Source organism: Malaclemys terrapin, chromosome 13, assembly GCF_027887155.1.
Source record: "Malaclemys terrapin pileata isolate rMalTer1 chromosome 13, rMalTer1.hap1, whole genome shotgun sequence".
In the NCBI taxonomy this organism is placed as follows: Eukaryota; Metazoa; Chordata; order Testudines; family Emydidae; genus Malaclemys; species Malaclemys terrapin.
In genome coordinates, this window is record NC_071517.1 from 8,378,376 (window position 1) to 8,384,541 (window position 6,166).

Below are 6,166 nucleotides of genomic sequence, written 5' to 3' on the forward strand. Positions count from 1 at the left end.
TAGCGTGTTTTTTTTTTTTTCTTCTAATTTTCTATCCGGCCTCGATTATGTTTTCACCGTTTTGTTTTTTTTTTTAAACATTGGCTACGTTTATAGTTATTTATATTTAGCCGCCGCGTCAGCTCCGGTCGCTATAGAAACTGCGATAGGGGCGGATCCTACTGCCCGCTAAGTAACGCGCGCGATGTAGCGCTTTATGTTGGGTCACGTGACGCTGCCAACCTCCCCTCCCCCCGGGGGATTGCAAATTGGGACTGTTAATTACATGATCGGACGCTACGCGAGGAAACCCGTAGAGCAAGGGAGCCCCACCCCACGAGAGTGATTGGGGGGAGTGTCTCACGGGGGACTCTTCGCCCTGGGGAGAGCTACAAGGGGACTCTGAGCACCTACAGGAGAGGAGAGGCCTGCAAAAGCCAGGCTGGGCACCATTCTCGCTCAGGCAATGTCATAACTATAGAATCTGCTCCCTCCCCCCCCACACAGAGAGTGGAGAGTAATAGGGGAAGTCCTGGCATGCACAAGCAAACCCAATGAGAAGAGCAATAATGGTGTCCCAGGGAACCTTTCTTCCTCCCTCCCTTCCCAGGAGAATGGTGTGGGTGTCCCAGCACCCACAGGAAACCCCCCCCTCACCCCCCGACAGAGTAAAAGTGTCCTCTGCAAGGTTGCCACCTCTGAGATACAAAGAAATGGGACATCCAGGATGATCCTGAGCCCATAAAACTAGACAGCTTCCCAGAGAAAGTAACAGAGTCATATCAGAGAGATGGGCACCAACACCTCCCCCGAGAGACTGCGATGGGAGAACAACACAGGTGTTCCAGGACCTAAGGGGACACCCCCTAGAGAGAGACATGGGTCTCCTTCACCCCATGTGTGTGAGTGGAACTGTTAGTCCCATCCTCAGAAATTTTAACAAACAGGCAGAACAAAAATTCTTACTCCTTCCCATTGCTCTACTCCAAAAACAAACAAACAACAAACCCTGTAATAAACATCACTGCTCCATCTCATTGTTTTTGTTCCTTCCTCTTTCCTATGTCCATTGTCTAGCTTCACTCTAAACTCTTTGAAGCAGTAGCAGTTATGACTTATGTGTAAAGCACCAATCATAATTTTACAGGTCAATAATGCATAATGATAGTGTGATATGAAAAGTCCTATATGTTGACTCAGAATAACATAACAATAGAAAATCATAAGAAAAACAGTTCTACAGACTCTGCTAAAGACATACTACATCTAATCACTCTGAAGTAGAGTATTATGCAAGATTAATGGGTTCAGACTTTCAAGGCCAAATTCAGGTGTGGAGAAGGCTTGTCCTGGCAGGTATGAGGTATTGGGGAGGGAGGGGGGAAATGGGAGAGCACTGGTAATTGATTTAGTCAGGTTTGTCCTAGGGAATTCTGGGAGGAGTTTGCCAATAAAGGATTTAGTTTAAGAGGCTTTTCTTGAGTGTAGAGGATTGGGATTAAAGGGGGCAGAGGCTTCAGGAGTGCTTGGGAAGATAAGGAAGCACAGGAAAGTTTTTGATCTTGGAAGGAAGACTTGTTTTAGAATGTAGGAATGCTGGGGACTCTTATCACTGCACGAAAAAGCTTGAGAGGTTTTATCTGCTGCCACTTACCTCTCTTGACTGCTGTCCCTGAGGTTTCCAGATTTGTCCATGCAGAGAGATCCAGTGGCCTAAACGCATTTGCTTATAAATTAAGCAGTGGCTAAGGGTTTTCAAAATCCCATATTGCATCAAACCATACCACACCAGAATTTGGAGTCCCCCATTAATTAAAATCCCAAGTACACATAATGTATGGTGCCCAAAACAGGCCAAAGACAAAGGCATTTGGGATCTTAATTACTGCTCTGAGAGCAACGAATGGCAGGGAGATGCAAACCAGAAAGGCAATTATATTGAAACTGGTACAAAATTTGGGTTTCAATATAAGCAGGTAGGAGATTGAGAGACCTCCATAAAACCATGACTTAACTGGTAAATGAACACATCAGACCACTTAGCATAAAGCAGGAAGAAGCAAAGGAAAAATCAAATATCTTTGCTTATCTGAATATTGCATCTAATATGCTTCTTTGTAAACTCCTTGGCGAAGGAACCATCTTTTTGTTCTTTATACAGTGCCTAGCACAATGCGGTCCTGATTCATAGCTGGGGCTCCTATGGTAATCCAGACAAAAAAGCTAATATAAGGAACCATTAGGAAAGGGATAGATAATAAAACAAACTATAATGCCTCTGTATAAATCCAGGGTATGCCCACATCTTGAATATTGCATGCCAATCTGGTTGCCCCATCTCAAAAAAAGACACATTAGACTTGGGAAAGGTACAGAGAAGGGCAACAAAAATTATTAGGGGTATGGAACAGCTTCCATATGAGGAGAGATTAAAAAGACTGGGACTTTTCAGCTTGGAAAAGTGATGACTAAGAGGGGATATGATACCAGTCTATAAAATTTTGACTGGTTTGGAGAAAGTGAATAAGGAAATGTTATTTGCTCCTTCAAATAACGGAAGAACTGAGGGGTCACCCAATTAAATGAATGGAAACCAGATTTAAAACAAAAGGAAGTACTTCTTCACGCAATGCACAGTCAACATGTGGAACCCATTGCCAGGTATGTTGTGAAGGCCAAAACTATAACAAGGTTAAAAAACTACTAGTTAAGTCAGTGGAGGATAGGTCCATCAATGGCTATTAGCCAGGATGGTCAGGGGTTCAACACCATGCTCTATGTGTCCCTAGCTTCTTTTGACACAAGCTGGGAGTGGACAACAGGGAATGGATCTCTCAATGATTGCCTATTCTGTTCACTCCCTCTGAAGCACGTGGCATTGGCCACTGTTGGAAGACAGGATACTGGGCTAGATGGACCATTGGTCTGACCCAGTATGGTTGTTCTTATTTTCTTATTGTATAGTGCTGATCACGCTGTTGTCCTAGCAATGTCACATACATGAATTTATCCTTGAAACATGCCTAGGAAATAGGAAAGTATTATTAGCTACACTTTACAGATAAGGGAACTGAGGCACAGAAAGACTAAGAGATTAATGAAATATGGAAAAGGAAGTTTATCATAGAACCGGGAAGCAAACCCACATCTCATGTAGTCCGACCCAACACATTCATCATAAAACCATCCTTTTCCTAAGCCAGCTTTCCTCCATTTTAAAAGGTCCTTTTAAAGTATATGATTGGAACATACAGTATATGTACATTGAACAAGTATATAGACTGGGTACCATGATCAGCAGTGAAATAATTAACAATATTATAATTTAAACTATATCATAACAGGCTTGAGTGTTAACACTCATTTGAAATGAAGGGCTTTTCAGATCAATGGAGTAATTCATACTTCTCAGCGTCATTGTTTAAATCAGTCTGCAAGTAGGGGTTACAGTCTCAAAGTTATCTTCACAAGCAAAGTTTAATTTGTTTTTAAATAGTAATAATGGTTGAAAATGTCTAGAGTGTACAGGACCTTAGAAAAGGTAGTGATATGATTAAAGGACTCCAGCAAACAAAAGACTGAAGAGGAATGTACAGTGTGCGTTTTTAAAACCCATATGCACTTCTGTGCGCTAGTGCACTTTTTATGACCTTTGCACTGGTATACTGGTTCTGTTAGGGGAGTTGGAAGGATACAGCTCATAACCATTTACAATCACAGCTATCTTAATATTCATAAATTCTGAAAATGCCTGAACACTGGACAACAATCTAAAAAATTATACTGGGTTATGTGTATTTATCCTCTGTATTTTTCTTGTAAGGAAAATTATTCCAGAAATTCTAATTATTTGTGATCAGGCAATTAATTTCAATGGGATTTAGACACTGAAATCCCAGAGTACTTTTGGGGTGTATTTGATTCAAAACCCTTGGCCACTTGCTACTCTGTGTCTGTTTGGCATTTCCTATTTACAATGAGAAATCTCAGAAATTCTCTCATTAGTTTAGCATGGATGCTGCAGCTCCACCATTTCCTAGCAGCAATTGAAGATCTAGAGAAGACTGGGCATCAGCAGGTGCTAAAGCAATGACGGGAGAATTTCTGAAAATAGTGCAGATGCAATCTGTAGTGAAACATGAGGTAATTTAATGGTAAATAGTCTAGATTAAATTACTACATGGTGGGTGCACAACTGGTTGAAAGACGATACTCTGAGTAGTTTCTGTCAAACTGGGTGGGCATATCTAGTGGAGTCCCACAGGGGTCAATTCTGGGTCCAATGCTATTAATTATTTGAATTAATTACTTGGATAATAGAGTAGAGAGTATGCTTATAAAATCTGCAGATGACACTAAGATGGGAGAAGTTGCAAGCAGTTTGGAGAACAGAATTAGAATTCAAAACTTCTTTGACAAATTGGATAATTGGTCTGAAATCAACAAGATGAAATTCAATAAAGACAAGTGCAAGTATTTCACTTAGTAAGGAAAAATTAAATGTACAACTACAAAATAGGAAATAACTGTCTAGATAGTTGTACTGCTGAAAAGGATCTGGGGTTATAAGGGATCACAAATTGAACATTTCAATAATGTAATGCAGTTAGAAAAAAGGCTAATATAATTCTGTGGCATATTAAAAAGAGTGTTGTAGGTAAGACACAGGAGATAAAATTGTCCTGCTCTACTTGGCAATCACGGCTTCAGCTGGAGTAGTGTGCCTAATTCTGGGTACCAAACTTTAGGAAAGATGTGGATAAATTGGAGAAAGTCTAGAGGAGAGCAATAAAAATGATAAAAAGGTTTAAAAAACCTGACCTGTGAGGAAAAGTTAAAAATAACTGGGCATATTTATCCTTGAGAAAAGAAGACTGACAGGAACCTGATAACCAGCTTGAAATATGCTAAAGGGCTATTATAAAGAGGACCATGAACAATTGTTCTCCATGGACACTGAAGGTAGGACAAGAAGTAATGGTCTTACTCTGCAGCAAGAGAGATTTCGGTTAGATCAGAGTTTCTCAAACTGTGGTCCGCGAGCTCCACTCAGGTGTCCTCTAAGGTGCACGCCGGGGTGGCCGTACACAAGAGAATGAGGGGCCACCCACCTAATTAGTGGCGCTGCACAGGTGTGGGGCCACTAATTTAGGTGCCTGGACTCTGGAGAAGACGTACATGTAAGGTGAGGTGGTGGCCGGGGGGGAGGAAGGGGGTAGGTAGGAGGGGGCAGTGGGGTGAGAAGAAGGGGTGGTGGGAATTTGGGATATGCAGGGCTGCAGTGGCCAGAGAAAGAGGTGACTTTCCCCAGCTCCAGGGCTGCAGCTTTCCAGCCTCAGCTCTGTGGCTGCTGTGGCAGGGGAGACCTCCCTCCTTTCTAGCCCCAGCTCGGGGGCTGCTGTTGCGGGGGAGAGAGGGCACATCCATCGCATTAGAAACGTAAGACTACTGATATTAAAATATGAGTTGTCTGCTTTTATTTGTAGAACAAAAAACGTTAATTATTGATTTTTTTTAATATAGCGCTTTTATCCAAAGCGCTTTACAACAGTTAGCTAATGGTACAAACATTTGGAAAGATCATTTGGGGGAGGAATAGCTCAGTGGTTTAAGCATTGGCCTGCTAAATCCAGGGTTGTGAGTTCAGTCCTTGAGGGGGGGCCACTTAAGGATCTGGGGCAAAAATCTGTCTGGGGACTGGGCTTGCTTTGAGCAGGGGGTTGGACTAGATGACCTCCTCAGGTCCCTCGCAACCCTGATATTCTATGATCATTAATTGCTCTGCTGAGACCTGCAGCAATTTTCAAGTGTTGCATGAAGAAAAAAGTTTGAGAACCACTGGGTTAGATCACAGGAAAAACGTTCAAACTATAGGCACTGAAATAGGCTTCCAAGGGAGGCTGTGAAACCATCATTGTTAAAGGCTTTTAAGAACCGGCTAGACAAACACCTGTCAGGGATGATCTAGGTTTATCCTGCCTCAGTGCAGGGTTCTGGACCTGATGACCTCTCAAGGTCCCTTTCAGCCCTACATTTCTCTGCTTCTAAATACTACTAGGGTGAACCACCTGCCCAGTCACAACATTAGGGGTTGAATTTAATAGGATTTCGTGTGTGTGAATAGTACACTGGAACAGCCCTGTCAGAAGCTGGGCCTGTTTAGCTGGAAGCGATTTAGATCCAATGT